At 46.6% G+C, this 23,726-nt stretch overlaps 9 non-coding genes across 9 annotated transcripts; all 9 read left to right on the top strand.

The window, feature by feature from the left end:
- The first annotated feature begins 3,399 nt into the window (after positions 1 to 3,399).
- LOC137010256 (U2 spliceosomal RNA) lies at positions 3,400 to 3,587 on the top strand. The gene has a single exon (XR_010893304.1). It is a non-coding gene; the product is annotated as a U2 spliceosomal RNA (small nuclear RNA).
- Positions 3,588 to 5,584: 1,997 nt separating this feature from the next.
- Positions 5,585 to 5,748, top strand: LOC137010239 (U1 spliceosomal RNA). Its single transcript, XR_010893292.1, has one exon. It is a non-coding gene; the product is annotated as a U1 spliceosomal RNA (small nuclear RNA).
- Positions 5,749 to 6,610: 862 nt separating this feature from the next.
- LOC137010083 (U2 spliceosomal RNA) lies at positions 6,611 to 6,801 on the top strand. The gene has a single exon (XR_010893161.1). It is a non-coding gene; the product is annotated as a U2 spliceosomal RNA (small nuclear RNA).
- A 2,094-nt stretch (positions 6,802 to 8,895) lies between these two features.
- LOC137010011 (U1 spliceosomal RNA) lies at positions 8,896 to 9,059 on the top strand. Its single transcript, XR_010893092.1, has one exon. It is a non-coding gene; the product is annotated as a U1 spliceosomal RNA (small nuclear RNA).
- A 6,354-nt stretch (positions 9,060 to 15,413) lies between these two features.
- On the top strand, positions 15,414 to 15,595 carry LOC137010240 (U2 spliceosomal RNA). Its single transcript, XR_010893293.1, has one exon. It is a non-coding gene; the product is annotated as a U2 spliceosomal RNA (small nuclear RNA).
- A 2,095-nt stretch (positions 15,596 to 17,690) lies between these two features.
- Positions 17,691 to 17,854, top strand: LOC137010227 (U1 spliceosomal RNA). Its single transcript, XR_010893288.1, has one exon. It is a non-coding gene; the product is annotated as a U1 spliceosomal RNA (small nuclear RNA).
- An 863-nt stretch (positions 17,855 to 18,717) lies between these two features.
- On the top strand, positions 18,718 to 18,908 carry LOC137010177 (U2 spliceosomal RNA). Its single transcript, XR_010893249.1, has one exon. It is a non-coding gene; the product is annotated as a U2 spliceosomal RNA (small nuclear RNA).
- Positions 18,909 to 21,005: 2,097 nt separating this feature from the next.
- LOC137010215 (U1 spliceosomal RNA) lies at positions 21,006 to 21,169 on the top strand. The gene has a single exon (XR_010893286.1). It is a non-coding gene; the product is annotated as a U1 spliceosomal RNA (small nuclear RNA).
- An 860-nt stretch (positions 21,170 to 22,029) lies between these two features.
- On the top strand, positions 22,030 to 22,220 carry LOC137010175 (U2 spliceosomal RNA). The gene has a single exon (XR_010893248.1). It is a non-coding gene; the product is annotated as a U2 spliceosomal RNA (small nuclear RNA).
- The last annotated feature ends 1,506 nt before the right edge of the window (positions 22,221 to 23,726 follow it).

The following is a 23,726-nucleotide window of genomic DNA, read 5'->3' as shown; positions in this document are numbered from 1 at the left end:
TAGTGTTTGCCTAAAATGGGGGGGCTGAGGGTGGCCACTCTAAATGTAAGAGGATTGAAAATGGCAAAACGAAGGATAGCTTTTTTGAGTCCTTGAGTTCTGTTAATTTTGACATTATGTTTTTACAGGAATGTCATTTAGAGAACAGCAGAGATGAGCTTCTTTTTGCAAAGGACTGGGGAAAAGGTCCATCTATGTGGGGGGCAGGGAATGTGATGGCAGATGGGGTGGGAATACTTTTTAACTCTCAGGAATTTGTCATTGAAGAGAATTTAATGGTAGTTCCGGGGAGGGTGTTGTATGCTGATGTAAGATGGAGGGGTGTTAGCATCAGACTGATTAATGTATATGCGCCTAGTAAGAGGGAGGAGAGAGGGGGTTTCTTTAATTTATTAAAACCTTTGTTTTATACAAATCGGAAGGTGGTTTTGGGAGGGGATTTTAATGTTTCTTTAGATAGGGAGCCAAAGGGTGATTTGGCTTTCCTCCTTAAGAGTTTTTCTCTTTATGACTCCTTTAAAGTGGTGGGAAGGGCTTTGGAGGGCTTTACTTGGAGAAATAGTAGAGGGGAAAAATCTCGTTTGGATTATGTGTTTGTGTCAGCAGGAGTTAAGGTTGATGATTTCTTCTTCTTGCCGGTTTGGTTGTCTGATCATTGTATGATAGGAGTCGAGATGGAGGTTGGGGGTATTCAGAGGGGGAGAGGATCTTGGAGGTTGAACAGATCTTTCCTTCAGGATAAGTTTTTTGTTCAAGTGTTTAAGCACCTATACAGGGCCTGGCAGAATTTGAAGTGTCTGTTTGAAACGCAGGCTCAGTGGTGGGAGGGAGTAAAAGAGAGAATAGCTAACTTCTGTAGATGGTGGGGGGAGGCTAAGGCAGTAAAAAGACGAGGGCTCATTAGTGTTTGGATTAGGGAGATGCAGTCCTTATGGGCTCAGGAGGGCAGAGAGGCAGCTGAGGAGTGGGGCAGATTCTATGCTATCCAAGAGAGGGTTAAAGGTTTTTATATGAAGGAAGCAGAGAAATTTATGTTAGAAATGGGTGCAAGGAGACGGTTTTTAGAGGAGGGTCCATCAAAATATTTTTTTGCCTCTGTGAGGAGACAGCAGCAGAGGAAATGCATAGAAGGGTTAAAGACAGAGAAGGGTAATGTTACATCTACAGCTGAAATGTTGAAGACGGTGGCAGTTTTTTATAAACAGCTTTTTAGCCCCCGAGGTTTGGTAGACTCTCAGGCGAGGGTGTTCTTGACAAGTTTAGAGAGTGTCTTGGAGGGTGATGATGCTGCCGCATTAGAAGGGGAGGTGTCTTTGCAGGAGGCAGAAGAGGCAATGGCATCACTTAGGAAAGGGACAGCTCCTGGCTGTGATGGGTTGCCAGTTGAGATATACTGCTCCTTTTGGCAACTTATTGGACAGGACCTGGTTGAGGTGTATAATGAGAGCCTGATGACTGGGTCACTCACAGCTTCTATGAGGACAGGGCATGTCTCCCTTTTGTATAAGAAGGGAGATAAGACAGATTTGGCAAACTGGAGGCCCATCACTCTCCTTACTACTGACTATAAAATCCTTGCGAAGGTCATAGCTATACGAATGAGGTCTGTGGTGGGGAAGGTGGTGCACCCAGACCAGACTTGTGGGGTACCAGGCCGCTCTGGCAGCCTAAATTTGACTTTGATCAGAGATGCTATTGGGTGGGCTGAGCAACGGCAGCTTTCTCTAGCAATTTTGAGCCTCGACCAGGAGAAAGCTTTTGATCGAGTTAGTCTCTCCTTTTTGTTTGCAGTTCTTGAGAGGGTAGGTTTTGGGGCAAGTATCAGGGCGTGGGTTCGTTTATTGTATAAGGGGGCGGTAAGTAAGTTTAAAGTTAATGGTTTCCTGACAGAGTCAGTTGAGCAGCTGGGAGGAGTAAGACAGGGATGTCCTCTCTCCCCTCTTCTTTATATTTTGTTCATTGAACCTTTAGCTTCCCGTTTAAGGGCATGTCAGGCCTTTACTGGCCTGCACATGCCGGGGGCTGGAGGTCTGCAAGCAAAGGTGTCGCTGTATGCAGATGACATGACACTGTTTTTGACATCAAGGCAGGATTTTTTAGAAACAAGCAAGATTTTGGGAGATTTTGGGAGGGTTACAGGGGCGAAAGTGAACATGTCAAAGTCAGCCGTCATGTATGTAGGTCGATGGGCTAGGCGGGAGACAGCCATTGAGGGATATAGCTTATGTGAAGATGGTCTGAAGGTTTTGGGAGTGCGTTTCTTCAGGCAGAACAGCGCTAAGGAGAACTGGAGGGTTTTGATTGGGAAAGTGCGCTCCAAAATTGGCCTTTGGAACACTAGAGAGCTTTCTTTAACTAGCCGAACATTAGTGATAAAAGCAGACTTGTTGCCTACAGTCAATTATTTGGCATATGTGTTCCCTCTTCCCTATAATTGTGGCAGAGAGTTGGAAGGTCTTGTGTTCTCCTTTCTGTGGAAGGGAAGGTGCGAGCTGGTATCCAGGGCTCAGGTGAGCCAAGAAATTAAGAAGGGTGGGAGGGAGGTGCCTTTTTTTACCTTGTGGGTAGCATCTATTTTTTCATCCTTTGTGGCACGTTTAATCCTACAGGCAACAAACCACAAAGCTTATTTTTTTGCAAGGTTCTGGGCAGCCTTTCCACTAAGATCTTTGATTGCATGGGATAAGTTGGTTCCGTGGGCTTTTGACAGGCCGGAAGAATATCAGTGGTTTGCCAAATTTATACGTCAACATCCTTGGTGTCTGGAACAGGGAACAGTGATAAATCATAGGGAACTGTACAAGGGTTTAAGGGAGAGGGGGGCAGGGAAGGGGGGACTAGAGAGATTTCTTCCCATCACTGTGAATTGGGCAATGCTACAGCCAGCATATGTGGATGGAGCTTGCAGAGACCTTCATTGGTTGGGGGCCCTGGGGCGTTTGCCTGTAAGGGAGAGGCAGTATCGTCATGGGCAAGGGAAGTCACCTTTCTGCCCAATTGGTTGTGGGAGGGAGGAAACAATAGAACATGTATTTTGGACATGCCCAGTTTCATCTGCCTTCTGGACTTTGCTGTATCAGTGGTGGAAGGGGTGGAAAGGTCCTCCTCTGACCCGGAACCTGGTAATTTATGGGGAGGGTCTGGGGGGACAGAAGTTTGAATTGAGGAAGGTGGTGTGGATAATTATATCAGAAGGCAAAAGGGTTTTGTGGAATCACAGAACTTCGATGTTAAGGTCCAAACGAACAGGATGGGGTCCTAAATCAATTTTTTATTGTGTTTTGGCTAGAGTGCAGGGCGCAGTGCAAAATGATAATATTGAGGGGGAAATTAAAAAATGTTTGAAGGGAAAAAGGGATTAAATGGGACCTAAAGTGAGTTATAAAAAGTATGTGTTGATGAACTGTCTGAGTTTGTGTATGTAAAAGATGGAATCTGTTCTTATCAGTTTAATATCTGATACGTCCCCTATCTGGGGACTACATATTAAATGGATTTTTGGCTCATGGAGCCGGAACCGGGGCTTGCTCCGTCCACTCCACGCATCGACCTGGTATTGCAGTGTCTCCAGGAACGGTGTGCTTCCCCTTTTGGGGGACTGCAAATCGTTGTGGTTAATAGCAGAGGGAATGTCGCTGGAGCTTCACAAGGAGTCTCTATGTACCTGCGGTGGGGTGGCTGGCAGGGTGGCACCGTCTCGCACCCTTATGAAACGGTCGCCGTTGTTCCAAAGCAGCGGTTCCCAAACCAGCACTGCACGTCTTGAATGTCACTCTTGTCTGATGCGCCCGTCTGAGGTCTTGGAGTCTTTACCAACGAGCTGATGAGTTGGATCGGGTGTGTTTGATCAGGGAGACATCTAATCAAACACGCCTGACTGATGGGAACCACTGGTCTAAAGGACCGCAGCTCGTGTACAGGTGCTGGTCATATAATTAGAATGTCATCAAAAAGTTGATTTATTTCACTAATTCCTTTCAAAAAGTGAAACTTGTATATATCATATTCATTCATTACACACAGACTGAGAGGTTTCACATGTTTATTTCTTTTCATTTTGATGAGTATAGCTGACAACTATGGAAAATCCCAAAGTCACTATCTCAGAAAATTAGAATATTGTGAAAAGGTTCAATATTGAAGACACCTGGTGCCACACACTCTTATCAGCTAATTAACTCAAAACACCTGCAAAGGCCTTTAAATGGTCTCTCAGTCTAGTTCTGTAGGCTACACAGTCATGGGGAAGACTGCTGACTTGACAGTTGTCCAAAAGACGACCACTGACACCTTGCACAAGGAGGCCAAGACACAAAAGGTCATTGCAAAAGAGGCTGGCTGTTCGCAGAGCTCTGTGTCCAAGCACATTAATAGAGAGGCGAAGGGAAGGAAAAGATGTGGTAGAAAAAAGTGTACTAGCAATAGGGATAACCGCACCCTGGAGAGGACTGTGAAACAGAACCCATTCAAAAATGTGGGGGAGATTCACAAAGAGTGGACTGCAGCTGGAGTCAGTGCTTCAAGAACCCCTACGCACAGACGTATGCAAGACATGGTTTTCAGCTGTCTCGTTCCTTGTGTCAAGCCACTCTTGAACAACAGACAGCGTCAGAGGCGCCTCGGCAAAAAGGACTGGACTGCTGCTGAGTGGTCCAAAGTTACGTTCTCTGATGAAAGTCAATTTGGCATTTCCTTTGGAAATCGGGGTCCCAGAGTCTGGAGGAAGAGAGGAGAGGCACACAATCCACGTCGCTTGAGGGCCAGCCTAAAGTTTCCACAGTCAGTGATGGTTTGGGGTGCCATGTCATCTGCTGGTGTTGGCCCACTGTGTTTTCTGAGGTCCAAGGTCAACGCAGCCGTATACCAGGAAGTTTTAGAGCACTTCATGCTTCCTGCTGCTGACCAACTTTATGGAGATGCAGATTTCATTTCCCAACAGGACTTGGCACCTGCACACAGTGCCAAAGCTACCAGTACCCGGTTTAAGGACCATGGTATCCCTGTTCTTAATTGGCCAGCAAACTCGCCTGACCTTAACCCCATAGAAAATCTACGGGGTATTGTGAAGAGGAAGATGCCATATGCCAGACCCAACAATTAAGAAGAGCTGAAGGCCACTATCAGAGCAACCTGGGCTCTCATAACACCTGAGCAGTGCCACAGACCGATCGACTCCATGACTGGAGATTTCTAAAAATCCTTTCTTTGTATTGGTCTTAAGTAATATTCTAAATTTGCTGAGATACCGGATTTGGGATTTTCCTTAGTTGTCAGTTATAATCATCAAAATTAAAAGAAATAAACATTTGAAATATATCAGTCTGTGTGCAATGTACATAATATACAAGTTTGACTTTTTGAAAGGAATTAGTGAAAGAAATCAACTTTTTGATGACATTCTAATCATACGACCAGCACCTGTAGGTGCTTGGCAGTTTGCCGGCTTGAAGGCATGGTCACGGAAATCGCAGTCAAGTAATGGAAGGGACACGCCCTTCCTTTGCTTGGGGTGGGGGAGGGGGTCACCGTTGATGAGGACGGCAAAGAGGGATAGGGTAGCCTCTGACTGGAGGCCTGGGGACTCATACTTACCTGGCAGGGGAGACACCATGATCAGGAAGGTGGTTCACCCAGGGCGAGGCTCGGCCATTGCACTCCGGTTGTGCTGACCCCTGCGAATTCCCCAAATGTGGGAATCTCGACTGCATAATTTATGGTAGTGGGGGACTGCGTTCGCGCTCTCCCCTGGACATACTGGTTGAAAGAAGATTAGGTGGTGCCGAGAGAACCTGTGGTTTCTAACAGTCGTAGCGTTGTCTGTGGCTCCGTGTGTGTTTGCACGCCCCTTTTATGGAATCGGGTGTTGCGTGCGCTCGCCTGGTTTCGCAAAGTTCTGAGTTTTCCTTCAGGGACGACAGGCTTTTGGGGGCACTCGACCATGGCCGTTTTCTAAATGACCCCGTGGTCGCTATTGTCACGACCGGCTCAAAGCCGTGACAAATGAAACGGAGGACATAGGCAGCTTGGTAGGTTGCAACGAAAAGAGATTTATCAGCATAAATAAGAAAATATATGAAACAAGAAATCAACAAAACCAAACACAATTTCTGTCAGACACATCAATAACCAAACATCAGACAGAACCACATTTAAATGAATAAGGAACTCAAAATAAACAAAGACCAAAATCAAAACCAAAGCACCCAGGAGCAAGCAACACACCACGCCAAACAAAGCCCAAGCTTTATAGAGGGAAGCACGGGTGTACATGGTTCACTTGATGAGTCTCCCAGCCACACCCACTGGCCGGCCGTAGCAGGAAGAACGAGGGACTCGTCACACTATCCAAATGTTAAAGTTGAGCTTTTTCCCCCCCCCCCTCCTGATCAAGAACGACCTAGGGAGTCCAGAGAATTGTACTGCGGTGCTTTTGTGGAGGTCGATGGAAAAACCTAGGACCAGTTCGCGAAAGCAGGTTGTTTCAAATCATCTCCACTATTTAACAAACGATCTGATCGACAGCAGTGGTCCTAGAGGCAAAGTACGAAACCCACCGCGGCCCAGATGGGCGTCGCCTTTGCCGGCTCTGCCCCCACTGCTTGGCAACGGCATCGCTTCTCGGCCTTTTGGCTAAGATCAAGTGTAGTATCTGTTCTTATCAGTTTAATATCTGATACGTCCCCTATCTGGGGACTACATATTAAATGGATTTTTGGCTCATGGAGCCGGAACCGGGGCTTGCTCCGTCCACTCCACGCATCGACCTGGTATTGCAGTGTCTCCAGGAACGGTGTGCTTCCCCTTTTGGGGGACTGCAAATCGTTGTGGTTAATAGCAGAGGAATTGTCGCTGGAGCTTCACAAGGAGTCTCTATGTACCTGCGGTGGGGTGGCTGGCAGGGTGGCACCGTCTCGCACCCTTATGAAACGGTCGCCGTTGTTCCAAAGCAGCGGTTCCCAAACCAGCACTGCACGTCTTGAATGTCACTCTTGTCTGATGCGCCCGTCTGAGGTCTTGGAGTCTTTACCAACGAGCTGATGAGTTGGATCGGGTGTGTTTGATCAGGGAGACATCTAATCAAACACGCCTGACTGATGGGAACCACTGGTCTAAAGGACCGCAGCTTGTGTACAGGTGCTGGTCATATAATTAGAATGTCATCAAAAAGTTGATTTATTTCACTAATTCCTTTCAAAAAGTGAAACTTGTATATATCATATTCATTCATTACACACAGACTGAGAGGTTTCACATGTTTATTTCTTTTCATTTTGATGAGTATAGCTGACAACTATGGAAAATCCCAAAGTCACTATCTCAGAAAATTAGAATATTGTGAAAAGGTTCAATATTGAAGACACCTGGTGCCACACACTCTTATCAGCTAATTAACTCAAAACACCTGCAAAGGCCTTTAAATGGTCTCTCAGTCTAGTTCTGTAGGCTACACAGTCATGGGGAAGACTGCTGACTTGACAGTTGTCCAAAAGACGACCACTGACACCTTGCACAAGGAGGCCAAGACACAAAAGGTCATTGCAAAAGAGGCTGGCTGTTCGCAGAGCTCTGTGTCCAAGCACATTAATAGAGAGGCGAAGGGAAGGAAAAGATGTGGTAGAAAAAAGTGTACTAGCAATAGGGATAACCGCACCCTGGAGAGGACTGTGAAACAGAACCCATTCAAAAATGTGGGGGAGATTCACAAAGAGTGGACTGCAGCTGGAGTCAGTGCTTCAAGAACCCCTACGCACAGACGTATGCAAGACATGGTTTTCAGCTGTCTCGTTCCTTGTGTCAAGCCACTCTTGAACAACAGACAGCGTCAGAGGCGCCTCGACAAAAAGGACTGGACTGCTGCTGAGTGGTCCAAAGTTACGTTCTCTGATGAAAGTCAATTTGGCATTTCCTTTGGAAATCGGGGTCCCAGAGTCTGGAGGAAGAGAGGAGAGGCACACAATCCACGTCGCTTGAGGGCCAGCCTAAAGTTTCCACAGTCAGTGATGGTTTGGGGTGCCATGTCATCTGCTGGTGTTGGCCCACTGTGTTTTCTGAGGTCCAAGGTCAACGCAGCCGTATACCAGGAAGTTTTAGAGCACTTCATGCTTCCTGCTGCTGACCAACTTTATGGAGATGCAGATTTCATTTCCCAACAGGACTTGGCACCTGCACACAGTGCCAAAGCTACCAGTACCCGGTTTAAGGACCATGGTATCCCTGTTCTTAATTGGCCAGCAAACTCGCCTGACCTTAACCCCATAGAAAATCTACGGGGTATTGTGAAGAGGAAGATGCCATATGCCAGACCCAACAATTAAGAAGAGCTGAAGGCCACTATCAGAGCAACCTGGGCTCTCATAACACCTGAGCAGTGCCACAGACCGATCGACTCCATGCCACGCCGCATTGCTGCAGTAATTCAGGCAAAAGGAGCCCCAACTAAGTATTGAGTGCTGCACACGCTCATACTTTTCATGTTTATAGTTTTCAGTTGGCCAAGATTTCTAAAAATCCTTTCTTTGTATTGGTCTTAAGTAATATTCTAAATTTGCTGAGATACCGGATTTGGGATTTTCCTTAGTTGTCAGTTATAATCATCAAAATTAAAAGAAATAAACATTTGAAATATATCAGTCTGTGTGCAATGTACATAATATACAAGTTTGACTTTTTGAAAGGAATTAGTGAAAGAAATCAACTTTTTGATGACATTCTAATCATACGACCAGCACCTGTAGGTGCTTGGCAGTTTGCCGGCTTGAAGGCATGGTCACGGAAATCGCAGTCAAGTAATGGAAGGGACACGCCCTTCCTTTGCTTGGGGTGGGGGAGGGGGTCACCGTTGATGAGGACGGCAAAGAGGGATAGGGTAGCCTCTGACTGGAGGCCTGGGGACTCATACTTACCTGGCAGGGGAGACACCATGATCAGGAAGGTGGTTCACCCAGGGCGAGGCTCGGCCATTGCACTCTGGTTGTGCTGACCCCTGCGAATTCCCCAAATGTGGGAATCTCGACTGCATAATTTATGGTAGTGGGGGACTGCGTTCGCGCTCTCCCCTGGACATACTGGTTGAAAGAAGATTAGGTGGTGCCGAGAGAACCTGTGGTTTCTAACAGTCGTAGCGTTGTCTGTGGCTCCGTGTGTGTTTGCACGCCCCTTTTATGGAATCGGGTGTTGCGTGCGCTCGCCTGGTTTCGCAAAGTTCTGAGTTTTCCTTCAGGGACGACAGGCTTTTGGGGGCACTCGACCACGGCCGTTTTCTAAATGACCCCGTGGTCGCTATTGTCACGACCGGCTCAAAGCCGTGACAAATGAAACGGAGGACATAGGCAGCTTGGTAGGTTGCAACGAAAAGAGATTTATCAGCATAAATAAGAAAATATATGAAACAAGAAATCAACAAAACCAAACACAATTTCTGTCAGACACATCAATAACCAAACATCAGACAGAACCACATTTAAATGAATAAGGAACTCAAAATAAACAAAGACCAAAATCAAAACCAAAGCACCCAGGAGCAAGCAACACACCACGCCAAACAAAGCCCAAGCTTTATAGAGGGAAGCACGGGTGTACATGGTTCACTTGATGAGTCTCCCAGCCACACCCACTGGCCGGCCGTAGCAGGAAGAACGAGGGACTCGTCACACTATCCAAATGTTAAAGTTGAGCTTTTTTTTTTCCCCCCCCTCCTGATCAAGAACGACCTAGGGAGTCCAGAGAATTGTACTGCGGTGCTTTTGTGGAGGTCGATGGAAAAACCTAGGACCAGTTCGCGAAAGCAGGTTGTTTCAAATCATCTCCACTATTTAACAAACGATCTGATCGACAGCAGTGGTCCTAGAGGCAAAGTACGAAACCCACCGCGGCCCAGATGGGCGTCGCCTTTGCCGGGTCTGCCCCCACTGCTTGGCAACGGCATCGCTTCTCGGCCTTTTGGCTAAGATCAAGTATCTTGTCGTCAGGTTGAGCTGCGATCGCCTTTTGAGGGTTTCCTGGCTCGAGGTCTTGCTGTATCGCGAGCCCCCAACTTTCAAGAGGTATATTTGAAATTGCTGCTACTGTTTTTGCGAACAAGCTGTTTTAAGGTAAGGTTTTATTTATTTATTTATTTATTTATTTGGTAATTTATTTACTGGTTTTTTGATTTGTAAAGTTTGTTTTAGGCTGTTGGTGCCTCCACCATGTCGGCTGCCCGTGCCGGCTTGCGGAGGCACCACAGCGTGCGTTTTTTATTCAGAGAAGTTGATGGAAGGCTCTTGGGGATGTCACGTCTCGACTTCTCCAGAAAGCTTCTCCAGAAGACTTTACATTTTAAACCTGAAGAACTGAATTGTATTGTGACTCTGCCCCTGAACAAAGGCTATGATGTTAGCTTTAGAGCTGTTTCCCACCTGAATGATTTTTGGCACAGATTTGAATCAGTAAAATCCCAGTTCTCCATGTTTACTGTTGAAAAGCTATCTGATAATACACTTAAAACTGTGATTGTTAGAATGTTTAATGAGACAGTGACTGGGGAGGACATTTGTGTCTGGCTGGGTAGATTTTGCACGGTTCGAGGCCAGCCAGTCAAGGTTTTAGATGAGGATGGCATCTGGACATGCTCCTGGCGAATTCCCATTAAACAATGGGAAGATGCCGGGAGCTACCAGGGCCTGAAGCATCTGCCTTCTATGATTGTGCTGGGTGAGAACAGAGGCTACATTCATTACCAGGGCATGCCCAAATTATGCAGAAAATGTGGAAAGTTTGGGCATTTGGCTGAAGCATGCCAAGAAATTGTATGTGGGAAATGCAGAGAAATTGGTCACAATTTTGAAGAGTGTACCAATGGCAGGCGGTGCAACCTGTGTGGAGAATCAAACCATCTCTACAGAGATTGCCCAAAAAGCTTTGCCAACAAACTTAAAGGCAACAAAATGGCCGCCCCACAATCAGAGCAAACAGAAGAACAAAGGGAGGAGGAGGCGGTCCCTGAGGTTTTGGCGGGAAATTCAAATTCTCTGCCAACCTCAGGGATTGGGCAGGAAAGAGGAAGTGGGGCGGCTAAAGGGGCAGAGTCACAGATTGAAACGAAACAGGGGGAGGGAACCACTCCCAGACAAGAGAAAGGAAATGATACAAAAGATGAAGAGGAGGAAACGGTTTCCTCCCTCAACACCGTTTCTGAGATAAGTATGCCATCAAGTGGGAGTGAAGCTGACTGTTCACTCCCAAATGCTCAAGTGCAGAAAAGGACTGCGAGATCTCCTCTGTCACATACAGAGGAGAAAAGGCTGCGGGCGGCGCATCGGCTAGATAGTTCCGCTTCGGAAGATCTAGACCGTATGTGGCCCGCAGAGTCTCCCAATGAAGTCTCTTTCCTGCACATCAAGCTGAGAACATCGTCACCCAAAGAGCCACAAGAGGTTCTCTCTGTGGACTCTGAAGTGGCGAGCATTTGCCCTCCTGATCCCTTTTTTTCTGGGGAAAAGGAGAGGCAAATGCCACATGAAATAACATGATTTTAATGTAATGTTCTGCAGTCTTTTTGTTTTTCTTCTTAAATGTTTGTATTTTTAACCATACTGCTCATGGCCCTCACTATCTCTACAATCAATGTGAGAAGTGTGAGGTCTACTCTTCGAGCACAGAGTGTTTTATCAAGTTTAAAAAATTTTAAGTCAGATATTTATTTATTGCAAGAGTGTGCTCTGCCTTTTTTAACAAACTACAGGAGATGGCAAGAACTTTGGACCCCAGGACCCTCCATCTGGAGTGGCTCCAATTTTAACAAAAATGACGGTGTTGCCTTTTTAATTAATAATCCCAATATCTTGGTGAAGGGCAGCACTGTGGTGAGGGATGGGCGGGCAATTTTAGTTAATCTGACTTTTTTAGGTAAGGATTTTAATGTTTTAAATATGTATGGTTTTACAGGAAAAAATGAGAGATACGAGCTTTTAGAAGATTTGCAGCCCCACATGTTAGGTAGGGCTCCCCTAGTGGTTGCAGGGGATTTTAATTGTGTTTTAACAAAAAAAGATAGAAAAAGGGTAGGAGATGATTTTAAGGTTGACAAGACATCAGTTTTATTAAAGAAATTAGTCAAAGATTTTAAGTTAGTCGACTGTTTTAAAACAATGCATCAGAGAGAGGAGGGCTTCACCTGGTTCAGTGGTGATGGCGCCAGAGCCTCTCGAATTGACTATATTTTTACAAGAGACTGCCCGCCAACCGATGCAACATTGACCCCCTTTTCTTCACTGATCACATGATGCTCTCCTGCACCCTTTCACTACCCACGGGTGTGACAGTAGGGGGAGGGCTGTGGAAGCTGAACTGCTCCCTATTAGAGGATGAAGAAGTGGTTAGAGAGTATAGGGAGCAGTTCAGCCAATGGCAGACTCTCCAGGACTTTTACGACTCACGGGCACAGTGGTGGGAGATGGTGAAACAAAAGACAGGACATTTTTTTAGAAAAATAGGTAAAGAGAAAAAGAACAAAGAAAAAAGATGCATGATGGGGCTGCAAAAAAGACTGCAGAGATATTTTAACCTTTTAAATAATGGATTGGATTTTAAAGAGGAAATAAAGGAAGTAAAGAAAGAAATGTCAGTTTTATCCGAAGCTCAAAGTAAGGGAGTCATTTTAAGATGCAAAGAAAAAGAGATAGAAGAAGGAGAAAAGTGTACACGATATTTTTTTAAAAAGACTATTTCACGGGGAGGGTCAATAACCATTTTAAAAACTTTTGGAGGGAGGGAGGCAAAAAACATGGAGGAAATTTTAGGTGAAATAGAACATTTTTATAGTAATTTATATAGTCCAAAAGAAGCACACGACGGCATCTTAAAGGAAGTTTTAGATTTTTTAGATAAAAAGATAAAGAGTCCAAACGTGCTTTTAGCCCAGGATTTTACTCTTTTAGAATTAAAAGAATCCCTCAAAGGTTTTAAAAAAGGGAAGTCCCCAGGAATGGATGGACTTCCCTTGGAGTTTTACTTGACTTTCTGGGACATTTTAGCACATGACCTACTGACAGTTTTTAAAGAATTTGAGACTCTCGACAGACTTCCGGACAGCTTTAGAGTAGGGATAGTTTCATTATTATACAAAAAAGGAGACAGGACTGACTTGAAGAACTGGCGACCAATCACGCTTTTAAATTTTGACTGTAAACTTTTTAGTAAGATTTTAGCCACACGCATGTCGACTGTTCTAGAGGACGTAATCCACCTGGATCAAGCATGCGCTGTGCCCGGTAGGAAGATCACAGACAGCCTGGTGCTGATTAGAGACGCCATCTGTTACGCGAGAGACAGAAATATTCGGCTAGTAGTCCTAAATTTAGATTTTGAAAAAGCTTTTGACCGCATCTCGCACCAGTTCCTTTTTAAGGTACTGGAAAAAATGGGGTTCCCAGGGAGGTTTATAGCTTGGGTGGGACTGCTTTACAACAGCCTAGTCAGTAAATTTGCAGTTAATGGGCATCTATCCAAAGCTGTAAACATTCACAGCGGCGTCCGTCAGGGGTGTCCTTTATCTCCCCTACTGTATGTGGCCTGCATTGAGCCACTGGCACAAATCTTGAGAAGGGATAAATGGATTAAAGGACTGGACATCCCAGGGACTGGTGGACTGACAGCGACCTGTGTTTTATATATGGACGACGTAACCCTTTTAGCGACTGACCTTTTATCGGTACGAAGAGCATTGGACTTGACTGACTGGTACGGTCGGGCCTCGGGCGCCAAGCTCAATAGGAGTAAGTCCGAGGCCCAGCTCTTCGGGCCGTGGGGAAACGTGGACACAGGTGGACTGGATTTGGATTTTAAAGACAATGACCTGACAGTTTTAGGTGTAAAGTTTGACAAAGAGGGTGGAGGACGGGGGAACTGGACTGACATCTTAGGGAAAGTTAGGCAAAGACTGGGGTTTTGGGGACTAAGACAAATGACGATTGAAGGAAAGATTTTAATTTTTAAAGCAGTGATTTTACCCCTAATTTTACTTGTCTGTTCTGTTTTTAGTCCCCCAAGAAGATTCCTGGCCAACCTGGAGAGGGCGGTATTTTATTTCCTGTGGGGGTCCAAGTGGGAACGACTGAAGAGGGAGGTCGTTAAAAAAAGAAAAGAGAATGGCGGGAAAGGCCTCCCAGACCCCCACTTGTTTTTAGGAAGCCGCTTTGCCGCCCTCCATGTCCAATATGCATTGACCTCATCCAGAGAGAACAAGACAGCGGCTATGGCTCGTTTCTGGATGGGGTCTTACCTAAGAGCGTTGAGAGTTTTACCAATTGATCTTAAAAGTCCAGTGTCTTTTAATATGCCAAAAGAGTACAGTTTTATTAAGACCTTTTTAAAGAAACACTCATTGGAAGGAAAGGATGCCACCATTTTAACTAATCACAAGTCTTTGATCTCTCTTGTGCAGGATCGAGAAACGGTGAGTCCAATCCCAGGCCTCACGTTAAGTGAGGCCAGACAAGTTTGGCGGAACGTTGCCCACCCAGCTCTCCAGAACAGGCACAAAGACTTGGCGTGGATGGTGGCCCACGAGATCCTCCCGGTCAGGGCGGTTATGCACTCCAGAGGCATGGCCAAAAACTCTACCTGCCCACGGTCCGGATGTGGTTCCCCGGAGACCGTCCATCATCTGCTCTGGGAGTGCGGCGCTGCGCGGGACCTGTGGGCCAAGACCGGCCCCCTGTTTTTCCCGTGCCTGCCAGCGGGTGGGGCCCAGGTGGATTACAAGCTCGCCATCCTGGGGGTGGGTCAGGGCTTGAAGGACTTGACACCGCAAGATTTTACCTCGCTCTGGCTCACCCTAAACGTGATCAAGGATGCCATCTGGGCAACCAGAAACCTGCTGGTGGGGAAACGCGTGACGGCCCCCCTCCACGCGTGCGAGCAGAGGATAAGATCTATGCTGCAGGGTGGGCCGCACGTCGTTATTCGGATGGGGGGGCCGGGGTCGCACGAGAAGGTCCCGGCCGCCACCGACCTTGGCCGCCCGTAGATGCACCCTCACCACACCGGCTACGGGAACAGCGGGCCAGCGGGCCGGAGGAGAGGGGATTTCCGCTGGGCCCCGGAAGCGGGGAGTCTTGGGCCTGTTCTGGAGACCTGGAGTGAATGGAAATTCTTGATAAGGACTCACCCTCGATCCTGTACAACAGATGATGTTTTAGTTGAAATGTTTTATTGTCTCTTATCTCGACTATTTATTCATTTATTTTATTTTTATTTTTATTTTCAGTCATCTGCCCTGCTTTTAACACCACACTGATTTACATACATGGACCTTTACACGACACACAACAATAACTGATTTTAACCAGAATTGTGTCACCTCCGTTTTAATTTGTGGAACTGAGTATGTTTTAAAATGTGTGGCATGAAAAAATGAATGAAAATGTGACAATAAAACTTTTCGAAAAAAAAAAAAAAAAAATCTGTTCTTATCAGTTTAATATCTGATACGTCCCCTATCTGGGGACTACATATTAAATGGATTTTTGGCTCATGGAGCCGGAACCGGGGCTTGCTCCGTCCACTCCACGCATCGACCTGGTATTGCAGTGTCTCCAGGAACGGTGTGCTTCCCCTTTTGGGGGACTGCAAATCGTTGTGGTTAATAGCAGAGGGAATGTCGCTGGAGCTTCACAAGGAGTCTCTATGTACCTGCGGTGGGGTGGCTGGCAGGGTGGCACCGTCTCGCACCCTTATGAAACGGTCGCCGTTGTTCCAAAGCAGCGGTTCCCAAACCAGCACTGCACGTCTTGAATGTCACTCTTGTCTGATGCGCCCGTCTGAGGTCTTGGAGTCTTTACCAACGAGCTGATGAGTTGGATCGGGTGTGTTTGATCAGGGAGACATCTAATCAAACACGCCTGACTGATGGGAACCACTGGTCTAAAGGACCGCAGCTCGTGTACAGGTGCTGGTCATATAATTAGAATGTCATCAAAAAGTTGATTTATTTCACTAATTCCTTTCAAAAAGTGAAACTTGTATATATCATATTCATTCATTACACACAGACTGAGAGGTTTCACATGTTTATTTCTTTTCATTTTGATGAGTATAGCTGACAACTATGGAAAATCCCAAAGTCACTATCTCAGAAAATTAGAATATTGTGAAAAGGTTCAATATTGAAGACACCTGGTGCCACACACTCTTATCAGCTAATTAACTCAAAACACCTGCAAAGGCCTTTAAATGGTCTCTCAGTCTAGTTCTGTAGGCTACACAGTCATGGGGAAGACTGCTGACTTGACAGTTGTCCAAAAGACGACCACTGACACCTTGCACAAGGAGGCCAAGACACAAAAGGTCATTGCAAAAGAGGCTGGCTGTTCGCAGAGCTCTGTGTCCAAGCACATTAATAGAGAGGCGAAGGGAAGGAAAAGATGTGGTAGAAAAAAAGTGTACTAGCAATAGGGATAACCGCACCCTGGAGAGGACTGTGAAACAGAACCCATTCAAAAATGTGGGGGAGATTCACAAAGAGTGGACTGCAGCTGGAGTCAGTGCTTCAAGAACCCCTACGCACAGACGTATGCAAGACATGGTTTTCAGCTGTCTCGTTCCTTGTGTCAAGCCACTCTTGAACAACAGACAGCGTCAGAGGCGCCTCGACAAAAAGGACTGGACTGCTGCTGAGTGGTCCAAAGTTACGTTCTCTGATGAAAGTCAATTTGGCATTTCCTTTGGAAATCGGGGTCCCAGAGTCTGGAGGAAGAGAGGAGAGGCACACAATCCACGTCGCTTGAGGGCCAGCCTAAAGTTTCCACAGTCAGTGATGGTTTGGGGTGCCATGTCATCTGCTGGTGTTGGCCCACTGTGTTTTCTGAGGTCCAAGGTCAACGCAGCCGTATACCAGGAAGTTTTAGAGCACTTCATGCTTCCTGCTGCTGACCAACTTTATGGAGATGCAGATTTCATTTCCCAACAGGACTTGGCACCTGCACACAGTGCCAAAGCTACCAGTACCCGGTTTAAGGACCATGGTATCCCTGTTCTTAATTGGCCAGCAAACTCGCCTGACCTTAACCCCATAGAAAATCTACGGGGTATTGTGAAGAGGAAGATGCCATATGCCAGACCCAACAATTAAGAAGAGCTGAAGGCCACTATCAGAGCAACCTGGGCTCTCATAACACCTGAGCAGTGCCACAGACCGATCGACTCCATGCCACGCCGCATTGCTGCAGTAATTCAGGCAAAAGGAGCCCCAACTAAGTATTGAGTGCTGCACACGCTCATACTTTTCATGTTTATAGTTTTCAGTTGGCCAAGATTTCTAAAAATCCTTTCTTTGTATTGGTCTTAAGTAATATTCTAAATTTGCTGAGATACCGGATTTGGGATTTTCCTTAGTTGTCAGTTATAATCATCAAAATTAAAAGAAATAAACATTTGAAATATATCAGTCTGTGTGCAATGTACATAATATACAAGTTTGACTTTTTGAAAGGAATTAGTGAAAGAAATCAACTTTTTGATGACATTCTAATCATACGACCAGCACCTGTAGGTGCTTGGCAGTTTGCCGGCTTGAAGGCATGGTCACGGAAATCGCAGTCAAGTAATGGAAGGGACACGCCCTTCCTTTGCTTGGGGTGGGGGAGGGGGTCACCGTTGATGAGGACGGCAAAGAGGGATAGGGTAGCCTCTGACTGGAGGCCTGGGGACTCATACTTACCTGGCAGGGGAGACACCATGATCAGGAAGGTGGTTCACCCAGGGCGAGGCTCGGCCATTGCACTCCGGTTGTGCTGACCCCTGCGAATTCCCCAAATGTGGGAATCTCGACTGCATAATTTATGGTAGTGGGGGACTGCGTTCGCGCTCTCCCCTGGACATACTGGTTGAAAGAAGATTAGGTGGTGCCGAGAGAACCTGTGGTTTCTAACAGTCGTAGCGTTGTCTGTGGCTCCGTGTGTGTTTGCACGCCCCTTTTATGGAATCGGGTGTTGCGTGCGCTCGCCTGGTTTCGCAAAGTTCTGAGTTTTCCTTCAGGGACGACAGGCTTTTGGGGGCACTCGACCATGGCCGTTTTCTAAATGACCCCGTGGTCGCTAGTGTCACGACCGGCTCAAAGCCGTGACAAATGAAACGGAGGACATAGGCAGCTTGGTAGGTTGCAACGAAAAGAGATTTATCAGCATAAATAAGAAAATATATGAAACAAGAAATCAACAAAACCAAACACAATTTCTGTCAGACACATCAATAACCAAACATCAGACAGAACCACATTTAAATGAATAAGGAACTCAAAATAAACAAAGACCAAAATCAAAACCAAAGCACCCAGGAGCAAGCAACACACCACGCCAAACAAAGCCCAAGCTTTATAGAGGGAAGCACGGGTGTACATGGTTCACTTGATGAGTCTCCCAGCCACACCCACTGGCCGGCCGTAGCAGGAAGAACGAGGGACTCGTCACACTATCCAAATGTTAAAGTTGAGCTTTTTTTTTTCCCCCCCTCCTGATCAAGAACGACCTAGGGAGTCCAGAGAATTGTACTGCGGTGCTTTTGTGGAGGTCGATGGAAAAACCTAGGACCAGTTCGCGAAAGCAGGTTGTTTCAAATCATCTCCACTATTTAACAAACGATCTGATCGACAGCAGTGGTCCTAGAGGCAAAGTACGAAACCCACCGCGGCCCAGATGGGCGTCGCCTTTGCCGGCTCTGCCCCCACTGCTTGGCAACGGCATCGCTTCTCGGCCTTTTGGCTAAGATCAAGTGTAGTATCTGTTCTTATCAGTTTAATATCTGATACGTCTCCTATCTGGGGACTACATATTAAATGGATTTTTGGCTCATGGAGCCGGAACCGGGGCTTGCTCCGTCCACTCCACGCATCGACCTGGTATTGCAGTGTCTCCAGGAACGGTGTGCTTCCCCTTTTGGGGGACTGCAAATCGTTGTGGTTAATAGCAGAGGGAATGTCGCTGGAGCTTCACAAGGAGTCTCTATGTACCTGCGGTGGGGTGGCTGGCAGGGTGGCACCGTCTCGCACCCTTATGAAACGGTCGCCGTTGTTCCAAAGCAGCGGTTCCCAAACCAGCACTGCACGTCTTGAATGTCACTCTTGTCTGATGCGCCCGTCTGAGGTCTTGGAGTCTTTACCAACGAGCTGATGAGTTGGATCGGGTGTGTTTGATCAGGGAGACATCTAATCAAACACGCCTGACTGATGGGAACCACTGGTCTAAAGGACCGCAGCTCGTGTACAGGTGCTGGTCATATAATTAGAATGTCATCAAAAAGTTGATTTATTTCACTAATTCCTTTCAAAAAGTGAAACTTGTATATATCATATTCATTCATTACACACAGACTGAGAGGTTTCACATGTTTATTTCTTTTCATTTTGATGAGTATAGCTGACAACTATGGAAAATCCCAAAGTCACTATCTCAGAAAATTAGAATATTGTGAAAAGGTTCAATATTGAAGACACCTGGTGCCACACACTCTTATCAGCTAATTAACTCAAAACACCTGCAAAGGCCTTTAAATGGTCTCTCAGTCTAGTTCTGTAGGCTACACAGTCATGGGGAAGACTGCTGACTTGACAGTTGTCCAAAAGACGACCACTGACACCTTGCACAAGGAGGCCAAGACACAAAAGGTCATTGCAAAAGAGGCTGGCTGTTCGCAGAGCTCTGTGTCCAAGCACATTAATAGAGAGGCGAAGGGAAGGAAAAGATGTGGTAGATAAAAAAGTGTACTAGCAATAGGGATAACCGCACCCTGGAGAGGACTGTGAAACAGAACCCATTCAAAAATGTGGGGGAGATTCACAAAGAGTGGACTGCAGCTGGAGTCAGTGCTTCAAGAACCCCTACGCACAGACGTATGCAAGACATGGTTTTCAGCTGTCTCGTTCCTTGTGTCAAGCCACTCTTGAACAACAGACAGCGTCAGAGGCGCCTCGGCAAAAAGGACTGGACTGCTGCTGAGTGGTCCAAAGTTACGTTCTCTGATGAAAGTCAATTTGGCATTTCCTTTGGAAATCGGGGTCCCAGAGTCTGGAGGAAGAGAGGAGAGGCACACAATCCACGTCGCTTGAGGGCCAGCCTAAAGTTTCCACAGTCAGTGATGGTTTGGGGTGCCATGTCATCTGCTGGTGTTGGCCCACTGTGTTTTCTGAGGTCCAAGGTCAACGCAGCCGTATACCAGGAAGTTTTAGAGCACTTCATGCTTCCTGCTGCTGACCAACTTTATGGAGATGCAGATTTCATTTCCCAACAGGACTTGGCACCTGCACACAGTGCCAAAGCTACCAGTACCCGGTTTAAGGACCATGGTATCCCTGTTCTTAATTGGCCAGCAAACTCGCCTGACCTTAACCCCATAGAAAATCTACGGGGTATTGTGAAGAGGAAGATGCCATATGCCAGACCCAACAATTAAGAAGAGCTGAAGGCCACTATCAGAGCAACCTGGGCTCTCATAACACCTGAGCAGTGCCACAGACCGATCGACTCCATGCCACGCCGCATTGCTGCAGTAATTCAGGCAAAAGGAGCCCCAACTAAGTATTGAGTGCTGCACACGCTCATACTTTTCATGTTTATAGTTTTCAGTTGGCCAAGATTTCTAAAAATCCTTTCTTTGTATTGGTCTTAAGTAATATTCTAAATTTGCTGAGATACCGGATTTGGGATTTTCCTTAGTTGTCAGTTATAATCATCAAAATTAAAAGAAATAAACATTTGAAATATATCAGTCTGTGTGCAATGTACATAATATACAAGTTTGACTTTTTGAAAGGAATTAGTGAAAGAAATCAACTTTTTGATGACATTCTAATCATACGACCAGCACCTGTAGGTGCTTGGCAGTTTGCCGGCTTGAAGGCATGGTCACGGAAATCGCAGTCAAGTAATGGAAGGGACACGCCCTTCCTTTGCTTGGGGTGGGGGAGGGGGGTCACCGTTGATGAGGACGGCAAAGAGGGATAGGGTAGCCTCTGACTGGAGGCCTGGGGACTCATACTTACCTGGCAGGGGAGACACCATGATCAGGAAGGTGGTTCACCCAGGGCGAGGCTCGGCCATTGCACTCCGGTTGTGCTGACCCCTGCGAATTCCCCAAATGTGGGAATCTCGACTGCATAATTTATGGTAGTGGGGGACTGCGTTCGCGCTCTCCCCTGGACATACTGGTTGAAAGAAGATTAGGTGGTGCCGAGAGAACCTGTGGTTTCTAACAGTCGTAGCGTTGTCTGTGGCTCCGTGTGTGTTTGCACGCCCCTTTTATGGAATCGGGTGTTGCGTGCGCTCGCCTGGTTTCGCAAAGTTCTGAGTTTTCCTTCAGGGACGACAGGCTTTTGGGGGCACTCGACCATGGCCGTTTTCTAAATGACCCCGTGGTCGCTATTGTCACGACCGGCTCAAAGCCGTGACAAATGAAACGGAGGACATAGGCAGCTTGGTAGGTTGCAACGAAAAGAGATTTATCAGCATAAATAAGAAAATATATGAAACAAGAAATCAACAAAACCAAACACAATTTCTGTCAGACACATCAATAACCAAACATCAGACAGAACCACATTTAAATGAATAAGGAACTCAAAATAAACAAAGACCAAAATCAAAACCAAAGCACCCAGGAGCAAGCAACACACCACGCCAAACAAAGCCCAAGCTTTATAGAGGGAAGCACGGGTGTACATGGTTCACTTGATGAGTCTCCCAGCCACACCCACTGGCCGGCCGTAGCAGGAAGAACGAGGGACTCGTCACACTATCCAAATGTTAAAGTTGAGCTTTTCCCCCCCCCCTCCTGATCAAGAACGACCTAGGGAGTCCAGAGAATTGTACTGCGGTGCTTTTGTGGAGGTCGATGGAAAAACCTAGGACCAGTTCGCGAAAGCAGGTTGTTTCAAATCATCTCCACTATTTAACAAACGATCTGATCGACAGCAGTGGTCCTAGAGGCAAAGTACGAAACCCACCGCGGCCCAGATGGGCGTCGCCTTTGCCGGCTCTGCCCCCACTGCTTGGCAACGGCATCGCTTCTCGGCCTTTTGGCTAAGATCAAGTGTAGTATCTGTTCTTATCAGTTTAATATCTGATACGTCTCCTATCTGGGGACTACATATTAAATGGATTTTTGGCTCATGGAGCCGGAACCGGGGCTTGCTCCGTCCACTCCACGCATCGACCTGGTATTGCAGTGTCTCCAGGAACGGTGTGCTTCCCCTTTTGGGGGACTGCAAATCGTTGTGGTTAATAGCAGAGGGAATGTCGCTGGAGCTTCACAAGGAGTCTCTATGTACCTGCGGTGGGGTGGCTGGCAGGGTGGCACCGTCTCGCACCCTTATGAAACGGTCGCCGTTGTTCCAAAGCAGCGGTTCCCAAACCAGCACTGCACGTCTTGAATGTCACTCTTGTCTGATGCGCCCGTCTGAGGTCTTGGAGTCTTTACCAACGAGCTGATGAGTTGGATCGGGTGTGTTTGATCAGGGAGACATCTAATCAAACACGCCTGACTGATGGGAACCACTGGTCTAAAGGACCGCAGCTCGTGTACAGGTGCTGGTCATATAATTAGAATGTCATCAAAAAGTTGATTTATTTCACTAATTCCTTTCAAAAAGTGAAACTTGTATATATCATATTCATTCATTACACACAGACTGAGAGGTTTCACATGTTTATTTCTTTTCATTTTGATGAGTATAGCTGACAACTATGGAAAATCCCAAAGTCACTATCTCAGAAAATTAGAATATTGTGAAAAGGTTCAATATTGAAGACACCTGGTGCCACACACTCTTATCAGCTAATTAACTCAAAACACCTGCAAAGGCCTTTAAATGGTCTCTCAGTCTAGTTCTGTAGGCTACACAGTCATGGGGAAGACTGCTGACTTGACAGTTGTCCAAAAGACGACCACTGACACCTTGCACAAGGAGGCCAAGACACAAAAGGTCATTGCAAAAGAGGCTGGCTGTTCGCAGAGCTCTGTGTCCAAGCACATTAATAGAGAGGCGAAGGGAAGGAAAAGATGTGGTAGAAAAAAAGTGTACTAGCAATAGGGATAACCGCACCCTGGAGAGGACTGTGAAACAGAACCCATTCAAAAATGTGGGGGAGATTCACAAAGAGTGGACTGCAGCTGGAGTCAGTGCTTCAAGAACCCCTACGCACAGACGTATGCAAGACATGGTTTTCAGCTGTCTCGTTCCTTGTGTCAAGCCACTCTTGAACAACAGACAGCGTCAGAGGCGCCTCGACAAAAAGGACTGGACTGCTGCTGAGTGGTCCAAAGTTACGTTCTCTGATGAAAGTCAATTTGGCATTTCCTTTGGAAATCGGGGTCCCAGAGTCTGGAGGAAGAGAGGAGAGGCACACAATCCACGTCGCTTGAGGGCCAGCCTAAAGTTTCCACAGTCAGTGATGGTTTGGGGTGCCATGTCATCTGCTGGTGTTGGCCCACTGTGTTTTCTGAGGTCCAAGGTCAACGCAGCCGTATACCAGGAAGTTTTAGAGCACTTCATGCTTCCTGCTGCTGACCAACTTTATGGAGATGCAGATTTCATTTCCCAACAGGACTTGGCACCTGCACACAGTGCCAAAGCTACCAGTACCCGGTTTAAGGACCATGGTATCCCTGTTCTTAATTGGCCAGCAAACTCGCCTGACCTTAACCCCATAGAAAATCTACGGGGTATTGTGAAGAGGAAGATGCCATATGCCAGACCC

This window comes from Chanodichthys erythropterus, chromosome 20 (genome assembly GCF_024489055.1).
Source record: "Chanodichthys erythropterus isolate Z2021 chromosome 20, ASM2448905v1, whole genome shotgun sequence".
In the NCBI taxonomy this organism is placed as follows: Eukaryota; Metazoa; Chordata; class Actinopteri; order Cypriniformes; family Xenocyprididae; genus Chanodichthys; species Chanodichthys erythropterus.
The sequence above is the reverse complement of the archived record's forward strand: the minus strand, read 5'-3'. Positions and strand labels throughout refer to the sequence as shown.